Here is a 19,818-nt window from a genome sequence, read left to right on the forward strand (position 1 = left end):
TTGTAGTCTCTAGGAGTCAGTGAAACTAGGAAAACGGACGTACTGAAACAAAGGCGACGAAATAAGTGTTTTATCAATTAAATGTTTTCTATAAATTAAATATGAAGTTGAATCTTGACAATAGTTCGATGATTTATCTCAAACTGTTCAATAAACAAAACTCTGAAGAGTCTTGAGTAAATGGAACACCAATTTTCGCTCTGGTTTATTTTTTGTTAATCTTTGCATAATTTTATTAAAAAACACAAGATTTAAACTTTCGTTATTTTTGTAGTTAAAGAATTCAAATTTGTTTAAGCATACAAAACGCTAAAAAGTTTAAGGTGAATACATACATGAATTTTTGACTTGAGCTTTTGTAAAAAAGATGACTTTCATATATTTCAGCTCCTCACCACCCACTCACCACTTCGCTTAATCCAAAATAATTGGCTTTCTCATGATTGGACGCGTTGCTCTCGCATCGATAAAATCGCGATACATTTGTATGTCTCTCATACTCTCATACTCATAAATTAACTCTGGGGACGCGCGACATTCGCTGCGCGGTTTCGTCATAAATCAATTATGTTAACATTCGTTGTATGCTTTTGTTTTGGTAGATGGTCACGCGGTGCTCTCGCATCGATGGAATCGCGCAAATGTCTCATATACCAAAGTCGCTTTTTATGCGGGGAATACGTGCCGTGTCAAAGGAACCCGCGTAAAAATACGTAAATTTCGGAATCCGCGTAAAAAAAAAACACGTAAAATCCGGAATTCGCGTAATAATAACCGCGTAAAAAAACCTGCGTATAAAACCGCGTACAAAGCGACATTAGTGTATTACGAAAATTTCATGACCTATAAGAAAGCGTGATTAATTAGTTACTCATCATCGCACCTGCGTCGTGAAATAACAAACCGAATTTCTCGGGGGAAAATCGTAGTATTGCTTAGAACGCACTTTCGGGAAATAAATTTCGAGAAAATTTCACACTCGGAGAATCAAATTTCTGGGAAATGTTACATTCGGGGAACCTAAATTCGGAAAAACGGTACATTCGGGGAAATGATACATTCGGATAAATGAATTTCGGGGAAGTGGTACATTCGGGGAAACATTACATTCGGAGATATAACATTTGGGGAAATATCATTCGGGAAGTTGTGTTTCGGAAAAATGACTTTCGGGGAAATGTGACACAACCCCTTAAAATGATTTGAGATTAATTTAAATATCTATTTTCATTATTTCATATTTTTGCTGTTTTAACATTAGGGGTGTTCTTTTTCGACATTGCTTAACCTTAAAACTTTAAAAAATGAATAAAACTGAGAAGAAAAAAAGAAATATCTTGCATTCAAATGAATGTTGAAAAATAACACTTCTTCATTATTATCAATTACTAGCTGATACCCGGCTCGCGTTGCTGAGCCAATAAGTTTAAGACGACAACGGCATACCTATCAAATGTACCTTATTTCAAACAAATATTAACATTACCATGTTAAATGTACATACAGCCTTATGTATTATGCCCAAAAATCTGCTTTCCTGAATCCATTTTCTTGTTCCTATTTCTATCAAAACTCTAACAAATACATTCGGGAAAATAGTACTAGATATAATTGTTATAAACTTGACGGAGCGTTCTGATAATAAGTTTATTATATTAGCTAGGTATAGCGTTGTCCAAATCAAGCAACACATGCAAAAAGACCCACGTACCGTGACTCCGTAACGTCAACAAATCAAAATCGGATATTCTTATTAAAAACGATTCGAGATGTGTATTTGTTTTACAATTGAAAACACTATCCATCATTTTTGATGACTACCTGTACTTAAGGCCTGCTATTGTTGAGTGAAAACAGATGTTTTTGTAATTTAAAAAAAAAACCTTTAAAAGTCCAGTATTCAAAATGTTGTTTAAGAATTAGCAAAATCAATAGAATCACTATAAGCCCAATTTACTAAGTTTTAATCGAGTATTGATCTGGTAAGGTAAAATTAGGAGATTGGGTTGCAAAGCCACGACCGCAAGGTTGACGTAGTGATACATATTACTGTTCGTTACATTGCTTACATTATTGCATTCGAAAATAATCGCAAAGGATATGTTCGAAGGAAACTTTTTTTTCAATAATTCTGTGAATGATAATAATCAATAAGATTACAATGGACAATCTTGTATCATTATATTTAGCTTAGCTTAGCTTGCTTAGCTTGACTGACTGCACATATCAATGGTTGCACTCCGTGATTGATCCGAATCAGTAAAATTGCACAGTGAATCAACTGAATGGGGTTGGGAGTGACCGACCATTCTCATTGTACAAGTTATAGTGACTCAATACTTTAAAGGATCAATAACGACGCCGGCCACGTCCTTGCAATCAGGTGGGAAGAGAGAAGGGATGTTATTGTGACCCTTGCTATTTGGAGACCGTGTTTACCTCTGCATCTCCACAAAGGTCACAGGAAGGAGGTTTTTGTTAGTAGGGGAGGGCTCGTTGGTTCAGGATTCACTTTGATAAGTGATGCGATCATATTTGTTACTCCTACCCGTCTCTATTTAGCTATTTTCAGTTTATTCTAAATTCAGCCGACTGACTAGAAGAGCACAATTAGCTTATTTATATTTTGTACCGGTTTAGACCAAGAGACAATGCTGCGCGCGAAGTTAGCTTATTACGAAGGCGGACGAAGTATCTTTAATGCCAAACATCGGGAATATTCAGGAACGGAGCGCTCGTAAACCATCCATCGTGTTTAAACATTTGAACTCGATTTGCGACACGCTTGTCAACGAGCTGTGAATCTTTGGTTGACCGGTCATACCAAGATTGAGTTTATCCCGCATCTCTATTCTGCGATGGAGAGAATGGTTTGTGTAATTATGTCTCCGTGGCCAGTAATGGAATCGAATGATGATTCGCGCGAGGCTTGCGTATTACGAATACCAACGGTGTGTATCTTCCTTATCAACCCCGCGATCCTATGCGAATGAGGCGCGTCTGCAAGAAAGCAAGCGCACTTCAGTAGAGGTAAACATCGCGTATATATTATTGCGAATAATTTAATTTTTTTTGACGAACGATGCTATAGTTACTGAACGAACGAAACTTACTCTGAGTCGCAACGTTCTGGAATAGAACCAACAGGCGGGAAGTCACAAACACACCGAAAATCTCGGGCCGAAGACATGTTTACAACGGAGCATTATAAACGACATCTCTATTCTCTTATACCGACGCAGACGCGCAGGGACACGGAGTTTTGCCGTGATTATTTCTTACTTCTCGAATGATTAAGCTAAAATACCTACTGAGTATAAAACCTGGCAAAGTTTCATGCATTCATAGCTAAAAAATTGAAAAAAATGCAAATATGCATATCGAACAAGACAGAGTTCTAAGTTGATTTATAAAATGCCAAAACAATCGCAATCAAGAGTTAGTTGTCTTGCCGACCGACAAGATACCAACGTGATTAAATAAAATTGTTTCAACATTCATTCAATAGCTCAAAAAACCATAAAACAAGTACATAAAACTAAGCAAATTGTTCGTAACCGTCTGGTCATAACGCAAATGATAAATTTTTAAATTGTTATGCTTCCAATTCCATCAAAGTAAGCGTGTTTAAAAATTGAAAAACATCACACGTATTAAGGCAATCGGGGCAAGCTGCAGAAAAAAACCAAAACTCAATTCTTGAGAACTCGCTTGGAAGCAACAAAATTTATTTAAAAACTAAAGAAGTCATAGAAAAGTTAAAAGCATAATATTACCGCGCATAGTGAGTCCGACCCATTCGCACCCTCACCAAAACTAAAATATTAGGCGGAAATGGTAGCTAAAGAGGCATAGCCCTATAACAACTAATGAATTCAACAACTTTGTTCTGAAAAACTTCGGGAAAGCATCCAAACACATAGTCCCGTATCGTAATGAGCAATGATATGAAATTATACATTGAATTAAATTTTTCTCGGCTTGCTCTAAATACTAACGGGACCGACTCGCCATGCGCTCAAAACATATATAACAAACACTCAAATAGCAATCTAAAGTAAATGGCATTATTTGATATTGTATAACAAAATAAACTATTCAATTTGCGTACTACACTTAAGCGATGTAAGTTAAATTCTGACGCAATTCAAAACCGCAAACGAACAATTCCAGTGGAAGAGTATTACACCAAAGTAGCGAATTTAACAAAAAATATCGCACAAACCTACCGCTATAGGAATCGCGAGGCATAACCGGTATTACACCTCAAACGATAAATTCGCGAGCGGTGAAAAGAAAACAGTATCACCTAAGACCGAGAACGGATACAATCATATCGCCTGTCATCTTCCCCTATACAACAGCAGGCGACACAATCACGTCAAGTACACAGTAATATACAGCCATCTCCATTTTCACACGTTCATCAAGTGTGTGAGAGAGGTGAAAAAAAAACTAGTCTAAGAATATAGCAGTGTGACAGTTAACCGTTTCTAATTGGAAAGCGGTAGTACTTGTTACTCATACTACACTCGTGTATCAATAAGCGGAAATGTAATGAAATGAGATCAGATGAAAAATGAGTTCTCAGGACACGTCAATAAAATCATTTCACTATAAAATACAAAATTACTACTTATGTAACCTGCTACAATATTACTTCTACTTATCTTTTGGTGTTATGCTTTGACGATGAGATGAGCAATATGCCATCAAGTCGACACACACAAGTTTCTCCCATCTCCTTCACCACGAATACGAAACTCATACACGCAACGAAACGGTTTCCCTTGTTTCAGCCATTTTTTTCACAAATCACGAATCACGAATCTTCTGAGTGAATTTTCACCCTATTTCTAACTTTTATTAAATATATTTCACTACTGGCACACACGATAGTCCAAAAAGGAAGAATTTGGCTAACTTTCATCCACACATCTTGCTAAATGACACAACAAAAGAGTGAAATGATCGGAGTGGATATAAACGCGGACTTGATTCCTATGCATAGTTAGCTACCATTTTTCGACAATCTTGTATCATTATATTTAGGTCAATAACTTTTCCTTATCATTTTTGCTGTTTTCCAGAAACCGGAAATGTCTATCTTGGATATGGCTCCTTAAGTCGATTTCTGGCCTCTGAGTATGGGTTGGTTCCAACAACGTATGGGTGGTATTCGGTTATTTACGGATGCCGGATATCGCCATCTTGAATTTCAAAACGGCGTCTGGATTTGATTTCCGATCTCTGGATATTGTTGACCTCCAATATAGCGATATTCCGCGACTCCGACGCGAATCCCGAATTCTAGTAGCATAAAACTGCGCTCTCCCTATCTAGTCGAGCTTATTGCCTAACTTCACACCAAAGCGCCAGTATGCGAGTAGCTCCTTTTATTCAAGCACCCACTATACGATTTTTGTTCTACTGTTAATTTATTGGCTCAAAAAGATTTTACACTCTAACAACGTTTATTAACTATTTAAACTAACTACTAGAGTTTTACAACTAATCTATAATTAATTTTGGTGACCGGCCGTGACACTTGCTATTGGGTTGATCGATAGTAAGAAAGAGGGATCTATGATGGTGGAATGCCCTTTTATAACGAGGCCAGAAGCATTGAAATATTGGGCTGAGAGAGATTGGTTGATTTGCTTGTAATCGTGTCTTTGGCTAAGTATGGCAGATGATGTGTCTCGGCTAAACTACGCCTACCCTACAATTGCTACCAACGATTATCAAAAACTACGTTACTGACAGTAGCCCTTTCCATACCGTGAATCTACAATATCGATTCCAGAATGATCATATTAGGCTATTTTTCAGCAACCCGAAGTTGCAATTTCAGATGGCATATGTAAAAATGGCGTCAGGGGCCCCAGAAGTCACCGCTTTGGATCTTGAAACGACGGAACACTCATATTAGGTGGTGTTCGGTCATCGTTGGTTGTTTTCCAAAAACCGGAAATCGTTATATTGGATTTCATAATTATTTCGATTTTTGACCGTTAGCTATCATTTTGATTTCAAAAATCTCCATATTTTGTAGTATTTGGTCGTTTTCGATAACCGGAAGTCGCCATTTTGTATTTCTAAATAGCGTCTGGATTTGATCTCTTGGCATCATCTCAGTTCTAGAATGAATATTTTTGGCTGTTTTTGGGCAACCGGAAGTTGCCAGTTCAAATTTCAAAATGGCGTCTGGGAACGATTTTTGGCCTATGTTCATCATCTCGATTGCAGAAATGCTCATATTGGGTGGTATTTGGCCATTTCCAGGAACCGGAAGTCGCCATATTAGATTTCAAAATGACGTCTGTATTTGATTTTCGGTCTCTGGACACAGTTTTGGTTCCAGAAATACCCATATTGAATGGTATTCGGCCACTTGGACTGTTTTCCGAAAACCGGAAGTCACCACCTTGAATTTAAAAATGACGTCTAAATTTGTTCTCCGGTTTCCGGACATTATCTCGATTCTGGAATCAATATTTTTGGCATTTTTACCGCAACCGAAATAAAAGAGATTACGGCAATATTCATATTGGAATGAGTTTGAGCATTTTAGGCAGTTTCATGAAAAGCGGAAGACGCCATTGTGAATTTCAAAATGGCATATAATATGGATTTCCGAGCTTAGTGCATCATTCTCGTTCTGAAAATACTTATACTTGATGGTATTTGACCATTTTTTCCTATTTACTTAAAACCGGAGGTTACACCATCTTGAATTTCAAACGGTAGATTTCCGACCTCTAGTCATCACTCCGATTTTGGGAATCATATTATGTCGTATTTGGCCATTTTAGGTTGTTTTCCAGCCGGTTTCAAAATTGATATTGGTTGACAACATTCATCCACTTTCTTTTCCTCCTCTTAATGTCGCGAAAGCCTCGAATCACCTGTATATACATTTTATGATGAATTTATCATCAATTAATATATAATAATAAACTTACCCCCTTTGGCTACGCCATTAAAGTACAGAAAAACCAATGTCGTAGAAACATACTTAAGAACCCACGTATACAAATTGGATTTGATGATGATCGGTTCAGCGGTTTCAAAGTTGTTAAAGGGTGACATGGCTCCTCTCTCTCCCCATACTTACTACGCCAATGGGATGCAGGAAAGTCTCAAATGACACACTAACGTTACAAAAATACGCCTCATACTGAAAATCCTCTGCATTTCAAGTTGCACGGTTATTGTGGAAGACGTTTTCAAGTTTACAGAGTACAAATTAAGCCCCCTTGCCTACGCTTATGAGGTAGAGCAAAGCTAATATTCTAGTGTTACAACCCGTCCTCGAAAACTCCTATGTACAAATTTTCACGGCAATCGGTTCAGTAGTTTTTGAGCCCATAGGGAACAGACAGACAGCCAGACATTCGCATTTATAAATATAGATGAAATAAGTACATCCCCCCTTGCTACGCCACCGGGTACAGAAAAATGAATGTTATAGAAACATACTCATCTATCAAAATTAGTGCGGTGATCAAGTTACGTCTCGAGGAGTTTAAAAATAGTAAATAAACCCCCCACCCCTTACCACGCTAATGGAATATATATTTTATATATTCGTAGAATTATAACAGATACCATAGATTCTTCATACCGAATTCAATGCTGATCGGTCAGCAGTTTTCAAATCATCAAAGATTGACATCGGTGACCCCCCCGCTCCAGCCTTCATTATTGCAACGCCTCTGAGCTTTCAGAAAAGTCTAACATGGCACAATAATGTCGCAAAACTACATCTCAGACTTAAAAACATCTGTATATAAATAAGCACGGTCATAGGGGAGGAAGTTTTCACGTTCATGAACCACAACTTCACCCCCCTTGCCAACGCTTATGAGATAGAGCAAAACTAATATTTTAGGATTACTCCTCGTACTCGAAAACCTCTATGTACAAATTTTCACGGTAATCGGTTCAGTAGTTTTTGAGTCTATAGGGAACATACAGACAGACAGACAGACAGACAGACAGACAGACAGACAGACAGACAGACAGACAGACAGACAGACAGACAGACAGACAGACAGACAGACAGACAGACAGACAGACAGACAGACAGACAGACAGACAGACAGACAGACAGACAGACAGACAGACAGACAGACAGACAGACAGACAGACAGACAGACAGACAGACAGACAGACAGACAGACAGACAGACAGACAGACAGACAGACAGACAGACAGACAGACAGACAGACAGACAGACAGACAGACAGACAGACAGACAGACAGACAGACAGACAGACAGACAGACAGACAGACAGACAGACAGACAGACAGACAGACAGACAGACAGACAGACAGACAGACAGACAGACAGACAGACAGACAGACAGACAGACAGACAGACAGACAGACAGACAGACAGACAGACAGACAGACAGACAGACAGACAGACAGACAGACAGACAGACAGACAGACAGACAGACAGACAGACAGACAGACAGACAGACGCATTTATAGATATATATTTGGCTTGTCTTTTGACGACACTCGCGTTGGACTTGTTTGTTGCTAGATTTAGTGTATACGTTGTCGAATAGCCAATAATATTACAAAACAGATTATTTTTTTTTTCTTCCCCTCCCAATTTTCAGCATTTTTTAGGGGGAAGTGACATAAAATGAAAATAAAATTTGTATTGGCCTTATTACGGATCCAAAAACCTATAGTGAATAGATTCCTTTATCCGTTGTCAAGATATTCTGAATTTAAGTGTAGAAATTCACCGGGTAGAATAATTAAAGTAATCTTGGCGTAAGCTGTAGAATATTTTAAAAGTGATTTAAACTCGTTGCCAAATAGATAAAGCGCCTACCTGGAATCTTTGTGTGGATCAGCGATGGGTCCATCATCCTCGTTAACGCCACTTGATACTCATTGAAGTCACCTGCTTACTTACGAAGTTTCAAATGTCTAATGAGGCATTTGCTAACCATATATTGATCATTTCCATACTTTATTGCGGGGCTTAGTAGAATAATTACAAAATTACTGCTTCAAGAATCTTTCAAGCAAAATGCAGACCTAGCATAGGGAAGAAAGTTCTCAATAAGATTGATTTGTTTTAAAAGACGTAGAGTTTTTGCGAAAATAGTTTCTTATTCAACCAACAAATAATTTTATGCATATTAATAGATCCATATTGCAGGCTGTTCGAATTCACTTTACTTTGATAAAACTTATATTTTAGAAAAATCTTATTGAATGATCTCTTAGAACTTAAATTATTTTCATATTCTCGGCTGATTTCAATAGATTTGAAAGTAAAATATCTCTAGTAGTAATAACATTTTTACACGCTTATAATGCCTGTTATATCTTCAATTTCGTTTCAAATCTAGTTCATTTGATTATTTTTTTAAAATTATTTTGAGAACCTTAGAAAATTGTGTTGTAAACATTATTTAATACACATTGAGATTCCCGAGATATCGCTAGACTTTGAAAAAAAAAAAGGTTCAACTCTGTTTAATAATCTATTTTAACAAATTAAAAGTTTATACGAGAAAGACTTTTTCTCATAGAAAACGACGTTCGAACGTTGGATCTGAATGTGTCAAATCCTCGATTTGCTCAACAGCATGACCTGGCGGAGATTTATAAGTTTGGAAATTCCACTCGATCGCTAAACGACATTGCGTTGATAGAGCTTAGTACTGCTATTCGCTTTGACAACTATGTTGTACCAGCGGGTATAAACTTGGAGACGGATTTTGGCGGAGAGTTTGGCACTGTAGTTGGGTGGGGATGAACGGAAGATGATGAAACATGTTCAATGTTCAAAAAGGCGATAATGCCGGTGATCGATCCAATAACCTGTTTGAGTGTTTGCGATCGAACTCTGCTCGGTCAAACTTTGAACGAAGGAACAACGGAACAAGCGTCTGTAATGGGGATAGTGGAGGAGGTTTGGTTTTCGAAAGAGCCAATACGTGGTTTTTGGGCGGCATTGTATCATTGTCACACCTTCGATCTGACGGGTCTAATAAATGTCACACGAAGAGCTATGCAGCGTTTACGAAGGTTCAGCATTATTTACCGTGGATCAGTAAAATCACAGGAATGAGTTTTCAGCGGATTTGGTATGAGAGAAATTTTCGGTTCAAAAGTCTGTGAAGCAGTTGAACCAGATATAACGAAAACGTATCCCGATCTATTTCCTAGACACTGTGGTCGCACCTTTAGTAGAGTAACAACGAAAGTGTTTGAGTTTCCTTGGATGGCTATGCTGGTGGATAATTACGTTTATAGAAATTACATTGGTTGGATGTCAGTGCAAGATATACTTCTGACTTGACTGACTTGCCAGTACTCGTGCTGGCGGTTTTTGGGGATCCCTAGCTGATTTTCAATTCTATTCTTGATAAATCTTATTCTGAACCTGCTTTTTCGCATTCGTGAATACAATATTAAGACAGCAAACGGTTCAGTTAGCTAAAGCAACAGTATAAAAGCTGAAGTCTCAGAGCATAAATTAAAACTAGTGTATTTCTACCGAACTGAAAACTTCCTATGACCTCCGGTAGCGGTAGAACTGTAACCTGGTTTCCGAGGTCTCCGTGGTTTCGAAATCCATCAAATCCCATCCTGTGATGATATACCGAGATGGTCAGTAGTTTTCCAGTTCCGCAAATTGGTTGCATATGATCTGCCGGTAAATATGTGAAAAAATACATTAATTGAGTATATTTCATAAACACTACTCGAATGCTAGTAGTTAATTTATCGAATAACAAAATATTAATTTTTTTCATACATTACCTTCACTTCAGCGTATTAGAGTGATAAGATTTATGCCATCCTAGAACATGATCCACTCGATGCTAGAATCTCGAACGGTGAAAAACAGCTTCAGTTTCCCAAGTCGTCATCCAACAGCAACGCGATCCAAGGGAATCCAAACACTTTCGTTGTTACTCTTCTAAAGATTCAGTTTGGAATATAAACGCCGCAGTGTCGAGGCAGTAGATCGGGATACGTTTTCGTTTCATCTGGTTCAACTGCTACACAAACTTTCACTTGTCATTCTCTGTAATAACGTAGAAAAAATCAACCGTTATTAAACTGAAATTCTAAATCAATTTTACGCTAATACTTACGCTTAAAACGCATTCCTGTGATTTCACTTATCCTCCGTAAACGCTGGTGTGAAAATGATACGATGCCGCCTAAAAACCACGTATCGGCTCTTTCCAAAGCCAAACCTCCTCCACTATCCCCATTACAGACGCTTATTCCGTTTCTATATCCAGCGCAGAATACGCCTTCGTCCAAAGTTTAACCGAGCAGAATTCGATCACAAACACACAAACAGGTTACTGGATCGACCATCGGCATTAGCGCATTTTTCAATATTGGACACGTTTCGTCATCTTCCGTTCATTCCCACCCGACTACAGTGCCGAACTCTCCGACAATATTCGTTTCCAAACTCGTGCACGCCGGTACGTCATAGTTGCTAAAGCGATTAAGATCACTGAATTCAATCAGCGCAATGTGATTTATTGATTGAGTAGAGTTTTAAAATTTGTAAGTATTCGCTTCTTCATGCTGCTGGACAAATAATGGATTCACTACATTTGAATCGTGAACTCCCACACTCACAAATTCACTGTTTTACTGCATAAATTACACAATGTGCTTTCGTCAGAATGAGTTGCTGATTATTAATGGTTCCACCACAGGCGTTATCATTCGAACGTCGTTTTCTATGATTAATGGCCGCATGCTACGGTTAACCCTTTCGGGCAGTTCACCATTCACGATCAAATTGACGCCCCCGTTTTTCAGAACATTACACTTGTTTCGATCACAGCTTACAGTGGCAGGTACCACAAAACAATCACTCACTATGCACTGCATTTTTCCTTTTCAAAACTTTAACCAATGGTATGGAAATTTAAACTTTTTTAACTGAAGAGAACTCACAACTGTGAACCGATCGCGACGGTAGCTGAACGTTTAATTGCAGAACTAAAAGATCTTCCAAACATAAAACCTCCCGCTAGGGCCGAGACTCATATGTTTGTTCGTAGCACGCGAATTCGGCCGTGTACATCGCTGGAGAACCAGTTTGTCTGCTTTTGGGACACGTAATCAAATATAGTACTGTCTAGGTTTTATATAAAACACGCGCCACGAGGCAAACGAACCTCGACCGATCGGAGGAAGCCACGTCACAATCTCGATCCTTGGTGGCTAACGAAAAATCGAAACTGGATTTCGTGGGCCCTGATGGAAAATTCCACACTGAGGTGAAGGGACACTTGCAACCGAAAAAGGCTAAATCGAAATGATCGCTTCTTCACGTCAACCGCGCACGGCCCACTGCTGATAGGGTGATCCCGCCGAAGAGTGTGAAGGCATAAAGCACGAATTGTTATTTTCGTCGGCTTATCAGTTTCGAATATTTTAGAACGATGTTACCTAATTACCGTATGACGTTCAGTCACTGCTCAACCAAACAAGTTTGGCAATAAAATTGAGTAAACTGGAGTCTTTTTTTACGCGAGTTATTTTTATGCGTTTTTTCAATCGCGATTTTTCTACAATAACGCAGATTATTTTAACGCGACTTGGAAGATTTGTATCAAATAAGTTTAGTATAAGTAAATTTAATCTTCCCAACGCGGTACAATCAGCCTCGTGAAAAAAGACCCCAGTGTACAAATTACTTGTGTATGTAGAAGTATGAAGTGAAACACCGGCCATTGTTGTCAAATTCAACCAACCACGGCTGGAGTAAATCGAAGTTAAACGATGCCTACTCTTATCACTCACTAGATTAACACGTGTTGTGTATATGGCGCATTCCTAGGAATAGAACAGTATGGGTGCGGTTACTCTGGTCGACGACAGAGATGCCAATGTTTCATTAAAACAGTTTCAGTTTTTTTTTTTTTTCAAATACTTGCCTCTCAGCTGGTTTCGTGGTACGATGCTGGCCTAACAAGGCAGTTGTCGTAGGCTTGAGTCACGGCTCGGGAAGTACTTTCAGTGTCATTAGGATCGGAGCGCTAGCCCTGCTGCGGCTGCGTAGTCTGTGTATAAAAAACAGAAGGTCGGGTTTCAAATCGGAATGTAGCACCAAGGTGTTGCTTTGCTTTGCTTCTACTTGCCAGTTTATGATGATTTTTATCAACTTGAATACCGGAGTTCGGATGAGTGAAAATTTCATCCGTTGTTTTATCTTCTTTTCGCGCAAAATTCACCCAAAATTGGAAAAAATAGTAACAAGAAGACAACTGAGAAATTCCACAAAAAAAAAAACAAAACTAATCCACCTAGCGGTGAGATCGAGCCTCTCTTTTGAACTTATCATTTGTTTGAATAGATTTGCATAAAACCTTCAATTAGTAGAAAAAAATACACATTAATAATTTCTGCAGGAATTATTTTTCACTCTAAATAACGAATTTCTGGTAGCCAACAGCATAACTATGAAATAAATATATTTCAAATATATGATGCGAATTTTTTTTTGTTCCTGGTATATTCGAAACGTCACTGTACTCATATATAGGTCGGATTATATATGGGTCATTCCATACGAAGTGACCACGAACAGGCTTCAAAATGGTCACGATAGAACCACTTTTCACTGCGATAATCGTCTTCTTCTTCCTCTGACGCTACCAAGGCTCACTGTCTGAATACATTCTTAAACAAACATGTCAAATGAGTATCGCCATCACGACGTTATTTTCCTCAAACGTATTTTGACATTTATTCTAGAAATGAGAATTACGCACGTTGAGTGCGTGTATTCTGAAAATTATTTATATCATTGATCTTGTAATAATGTTTCTCAACATAAATGAACAAAGTAGACAGAAATAGGCCGAAATAACGTCGCTAAACGATTGACAGTGTGCATCTCTTGGATACGCGAGTGTCGTTTGACTATCTTTTTCTTTCTGTGAGCTAAGCGGTGATGGTTTGGTTATTTAACATTATGAGCGGAAGCCAACTGTGACGCACGCTAAGGAAGCGAGATCAAATGAAAATGGTGACCGTTTACAAGCCTGACCACGAAAAAGCACAAAGTTGGACACGACCATCACAGATTTTGCTCAAAGTAGGGAGAATTATTTATCTAGTGTCTCTTTAGAAAGATCCCAATTTTGGTATCGATTGGAATACCCCTCGCTCTCTAGGACCACCCTCTTTATTGCAAAGTCACGCAATTTTTGTCAAAAATCTCTTTTTACTTTTTCTTACAATTCATAGACGTAAAATGTCCGAAAAATACTGATAAATGATTTTTGAAGAAAATTAACCAAGGAATCCAGAAAAAATATAAATTTTGACCGGCAGGGATGCCAGATAAACTATTTTTGCATTTGAAAACTAAATTTACATTTCTCGGCAAATGCAGCCATTTTGATTTTAAATTTGATAACACTGTGCTACAACGATTTAGAACTTCTGAAGTGACCTAGTGTAGGCTGAAGGTCTTGATGAGTGTAACATTTGCTCATACTAGAAATTTTCCAAACACCCCCAAAATCTGAAGTTATGGTCAAAATACGATTTTTTGGACTTTGACGCATATAATATTTTTTAACTCAGTCATTTATCAACCGATTTTCAATATTAAGACATATTTATATGTTTCAAATGCTAATATGTTTTCAATATTAAGACATATTTATATGTTTCAAATGCTCTATTTTTCGCCTTTCCAACAGCCAAAATATAAAAAATCGGTTGAAAAATAACCGTATTAAACATAAAAATGTGAGCTCAGGTAAAGAACAGAAATTTGAACATAACTTATAATTTTCGGGGTATTTGAAAAACTTCAAGTAAATGCGCAAGTAACATTTGACTAAAGCTATAACCCACACTAAGTCACATCAAAAGTTCTTGCATTTTTTCATCATTGGTAGCACCGTGAAATAAATGTGCGATAGAAGTCAAAAATTTTGGTTTTCTTATAAAATTATAACCTAGCCAAATATCTACCGATTTCCACAAAACTGATTTCATTTGATTCGGAATTGAATAAACTTTCGAAATTATAGTGTATTTGTGGTATGTTTCTCACAAAAATAGACGGCAAATTTAAAATTAAATTGAAAAATTACGTGAAAAAGTCTATAAAATTAGATATAAACTCAAATAACTCAACATGTTTTATGAATATTAGAACAAACCTGTATATATTTTGAAAGCTCTATTTGTTTTCTTTCTAAAACTGCTTTAATATTGAAAATCGGTTGATAAATGACTGAGTTAAAAAATGTTACATGCGCTGAGGTCCAAAAAACCGTATTTTGACCATAACTTCAGATTTTGGGGGTGTTTGGAAAATTTCTAGTATGAGCGAATGTTACACTCAACAAGACCTACAACCTACACTAGGTCACTTCAGAAGTTCTTGCATTTTTTTTTTCATTTGTAGCACAGTGTAATTTCATCGTGTTCCTCGGAAAATTTCACATAAGAAACAACTATCATTCCGAGGTAATATGAGCCGATCTCGAGATATGATATTTTTACGATAAAAGTTGTAAACTTCGTAATTACTTTATTTTATAATTTATGGACGTAAGACACCCGATGTCTTACGTCCGTAAATTATAAAATGAAATAATTACGAAGTTTACAACTTTCTTCGTAAAAATGTTATATCTCGAGATTGGCTCTTTTTACCTTGGAATGATAGTTGTTTCTTATGTGAAATTTTCCGAGAAACACGATGAAATTATCAAACTTAAAATCAAAATGGCTGCCTTTGCCGAAAAATGTAAATTAAGTTTTCAAATACAAAAATAATTTATCTGGCAACACTTCCGGTCAAAACTTATATTTTTTCTGGATTCCTTGGTTTGTTATTTGTGCATTTGAGAGACAGTCCGTAGTTATGTTCAAATAAGTCGTGTAGTCTTTGAGTTAATAGACTTTCGTTGTTTTCAGATTTTAATACATATAGTCATCCCAGAATTATGGGCCAACCAGTCTTATGGGCCAATGGACTTTATATTGGTTTCTAACATATGTCAATAACATGTATTAGCCAAAATTAAATTTGGTGAACGTTGTTCACGATCACTTTACCTAAATTTGGCTATTAAAAGTTAATGAAATATGTTAGAAATCAATACAAAGTGTAGGCTAGCACAGAATACTGGGATAACTGTAATGGTTGACATAAAAGTCCGATTATAATTAAATGAAATGGCAACCAAACCGTTCATTTGACACTGAGATTGTTGAAATTGTTGAATGAATTTGAAAAGTCATCGGAACATGATTCTTTTCACAACTTTTAAACCACATGCCTAATTATTATAAAATTCTTTAGTTAACCCTTTACTAGCCCGTTAATTTGATACCAATATTGTTTGAATCGGTTGTGTGGTTTGTGAGAAAATGAAGTTTCGTGATTTTCACATTTCAACCCTTTCCCGCTCATGGTGACTCTAAAGCACCAAGAATTATAATCATCATATCTTGACATAAAATAGTTTGTTGTGCTTACGATTGTTCCATAAACTGGGCATTTTCTTCAAAATACTACAGTTGACAGTAATTTTAGTTAGTCTACAAAGTGTTCAGCTTGAATTTTCACGTGAAGCTATAAATTTTAATGATAAACCTTGTGAGCGGGAGAGGGTTAATACATTACAGACGAGGTTACAGTCCGATTACAATGAAATTCAATAGGATGTAATGAGGCAGCTAGACCTTCTGTGATACTAATTTTGTGAGAATCGGTTAAGCCATCTCTGAGAACAGTAAGTGAGTTTGAGTATCCTCATACTCATCCCTTATTAACACGCAGAGAATCCTATTCAAGAACCCTAGAGCCATATACAGGGCATTCCTGAGGAATCGTATGTGTTCGTCCGGGATGTTTCTTTTCATAGCTAGATTTCACATTTTTGAACATAACTGGCAAAGTAAGACTCCGATTGCAAAACAAATGGATAGGGTCTTATGGGGCAACTAGACGTTCCATTTGGCACTGATTTTATGAAAATCGGTTCAGCCATCTCTGAGAAACATGAGTGAGATTAAACAGTCTTTAGAACACGTTTCTTTCCATAACTTTTGGACCACCAGTTCAATCTTTATAAAACTCAAAAGTTAAGAGTTTCTAAGATAGCCCGTTCCTTTAAAAACCAATTTTGTTCAAAACGGTTGTGTAGTTTCTGAGTTAATGAGGTTTCGTGATATTTACATTTTGATACATAGCCTCAAAACTAAACATCCGATTACCATGAAATTTGATGTGGTCTTATGGGACAACAAGACCTTTCATTTGCAATTAATTTAATGAAAATCGGTCCAGCCATCTCTGAGCAAAGTGAGTGAGAAAAAAAACTGCACATACACACACACACATACACACACACACACACACACACACAGACACACACACATACAGAAAATGCTCAGCTCGTCGATTCGAATCGAGTGATATATGCCGATCGACCCTTCGGAGCACTTTTATATCTACGGTTTTGCACGTGATTGCTATACCTTTCTAGGAGAAAGGCAAAAACATAATACAGAAGTTCTTGAACATCATATTAACCGAACATTTTTCATACCACATCATCCACAGTCAATTGGTTCTTTGGGAAGAAATCACAGGTGTTTCAATGAATACCTGAGTTTTTCCACTAACGAACATTAAGCAGATTAGAATCAAAGAAAAAAAGCAATTTGATCAAAATTTAATAAAAAAAATTATTTGAAAATTTAAAAACTGTAAAGAACTCAGATGCAGGCTTCCTAATGAAAAACTTCGTATATATTCAATTTTCACTCCATCATACAATAAAAGGGAGATAATGTGCTGTACACGATATTCACCATAAGAAGCATAAACAGAATCAGAATGCAGTGCTCTATATTACCCATGAAACAAAATGAACCGCCACGCGGGAGACAACAGAGAGAACTAGGTCAGTTCTTCAAGTAAAGATGCAATCGTTGCTGAAATTTCCTCTCAGAAAAGATTGGATTCGAGGATTCCAGTGAATATATATATATATATATATATATATATATATATATATATATATATATATATATATATATATATATATATATATATATATATATATATATATATATATATATATATATATATATATATATATATATATATATATATATATATATATATATATATATCCATGTGCAATCCAACCGTAGCGACGTCGAACATAAGGATAGATCCAAAAATGATCTAACTGTTGGGAGGAATGCTGTAAGAAAAATTTTAATTGGATCGGGTACATTGAAAGTTTCAAAAGTCCAGTCCACAATGTCAGAAAATTTCACTAATCCAGAGTTTGTTTCATCAACTGGAAGTGCAACAGGAACAACTGAGGTTTTAGATGTACCTGGCAGTGCTGGGAACTCCTTCTGGGACTTTAAATTTGCAAGCCCAGGAGGGGTTTGCTTCGGTTTTTCCGCTGCACTTTAAGGTTTGTTTGTACCATTCATTTCACTTTGGGAAATCTTAGGACCTTCTCTGGGAAGTTTAGGAGAGGAAATATTTTTCCTCTTTCTAGACTCCCCCGGATTGGCGTAAGATGTTCCCGCTGGTGAATCGTCAGAATCGGTTTCATCAGAGGACAACAGATCAAAAGGGTTTGATGTAATGGGAGAAGTGGTAACGGTCTTCTTCAGCATCTCAGCGTAAGAACGCTTCGAACGCTCTTTGAGAGACCTCTTTATTTTAACCCTGCGCTGCATGTACACCGCACATGTCGAGAGCTCATGCTGACTCTCCCCACAGTGAATGCATTTTTCAGCATTTTTACTGCAGGAATCATCCGCATGATTCTCCCCACACTTGCCACAACGTGCCTTATTGCAGCAGTAGGCGGCGGTGTGGCCTAACTGCTTACAATTCAGGCAGTTCATGACGCGAGGCACATAAAATCGCACAGGGAGACGAACCCGGTGGATCGAGACGTGGCTTGGTAGCGCTGACCCGGCGAACGTTACTCGAAACGAGTCTGACGGGGTGTACACTGTTTTGCCACCGATGATCGATGCTGACCGCAATTGCTTGCATTCGAGCACCTTTACATCGGGACAGGTTTTGTTTTTAAAGCACCCTTTGGCACTTTCCAGCATACACTCGACGGACAGACTCGAATCGGTTATGACACCGTCGATCTCCACGCCTCGTGCGGGTATGTAAACGCGATACTCGCGTGTGAAGAGCTCAGAGCAAGCTATATCGTTGGCCTCTTTCAGGTTACTGACCACGACACGGAGCTTGTTAGGCCGGACCTTGGAAATTTCGGTCACGCCCTTGTACTCCTTCGTCAGGTCTTTAGAAATCTGCAAGAGGTTCAACTGTTTCGATTTCGGTCCCGCCTTTGGCCGAAAATAGACAGCATAGCTGCCCTGGGCTCCGTCTGGGTAAAGCCTGGGCCGAGAGGGGACTGAAGAATGAACAGGGGAGGGGGTAACAGAAGGGTCAGGGTCAGAGGGGTTCGGGGATGGTGGCGCGGGCGGCGAGGGATCTACATCCATCCCGCTAAGTCTGGCGCACTAGCGCCGACAAGGGCACGTACCTTTTTACTTCTCCCTTCCAGTAAGGTTGGTTGTCCGATCGTTCGAAGTTGCAGCCGTTACAGCCAGCTACACCAAACAGCCACCAGCAGCGAGCCAGGTGTGAGATCACTCCACACAGCGATACAACTCAACTGTCAACTGATGGCTTCTTCTTTTTCCTCTTTTGTGTCTCGTCCACTGCTGTAGCACAATTCAGCCAGCAGCCAAATCGGCTTACGCACCAGCTG

The 19,818-nt window shown here is 38.0% G+C and overlaps 1 protein-coding gene and 1 long non-coding RNA gene across 4 annotated transcripts in view; one reads left to right on the plus strand and one right to left on the minus strand.

The window, feature by feature from the left end:
• LOC129731693 (dopamine D2-like receptor) overlaps positions 1–19,818 on the plus strand; it is a 738,323-nt gene that overhangs the window by 501,678 nt on the left and 216,827 nt on the right. The gene's annotated exons all lie outside the window — the stretch shown is intronic.
• Positions 10,147–12,448, minus strand: LOC129731696 (uncharacterized). The gene is made up of 3 exons (XR_008729056.1): positions 11,140–12,448; positions 10,802–11,069; positions 10,147–10,688 (listed from the first exon to the last, which is right to left on the minus strand). It is a non-coding gene; the product is annotated as an uncharacterized LOC129731696 (long non-coding RNA).

Source organism: Wyeomyia smithii, chromosome 3, assembly GCF_029784165.1.
Source record: "Wyeomyia smithii strain HCP4-BCI-WySm-NY-G18 chromosome 3, ASM2978416v1, whole genome shotgun sequence".
In the NCBI taxonomy this organism is placed as follows: Eukaryota; Metazoa; Arthropoda; class Insecta; order Diptera; family Culicidae; genus Wyeomyia; species Wyeomyia smithii.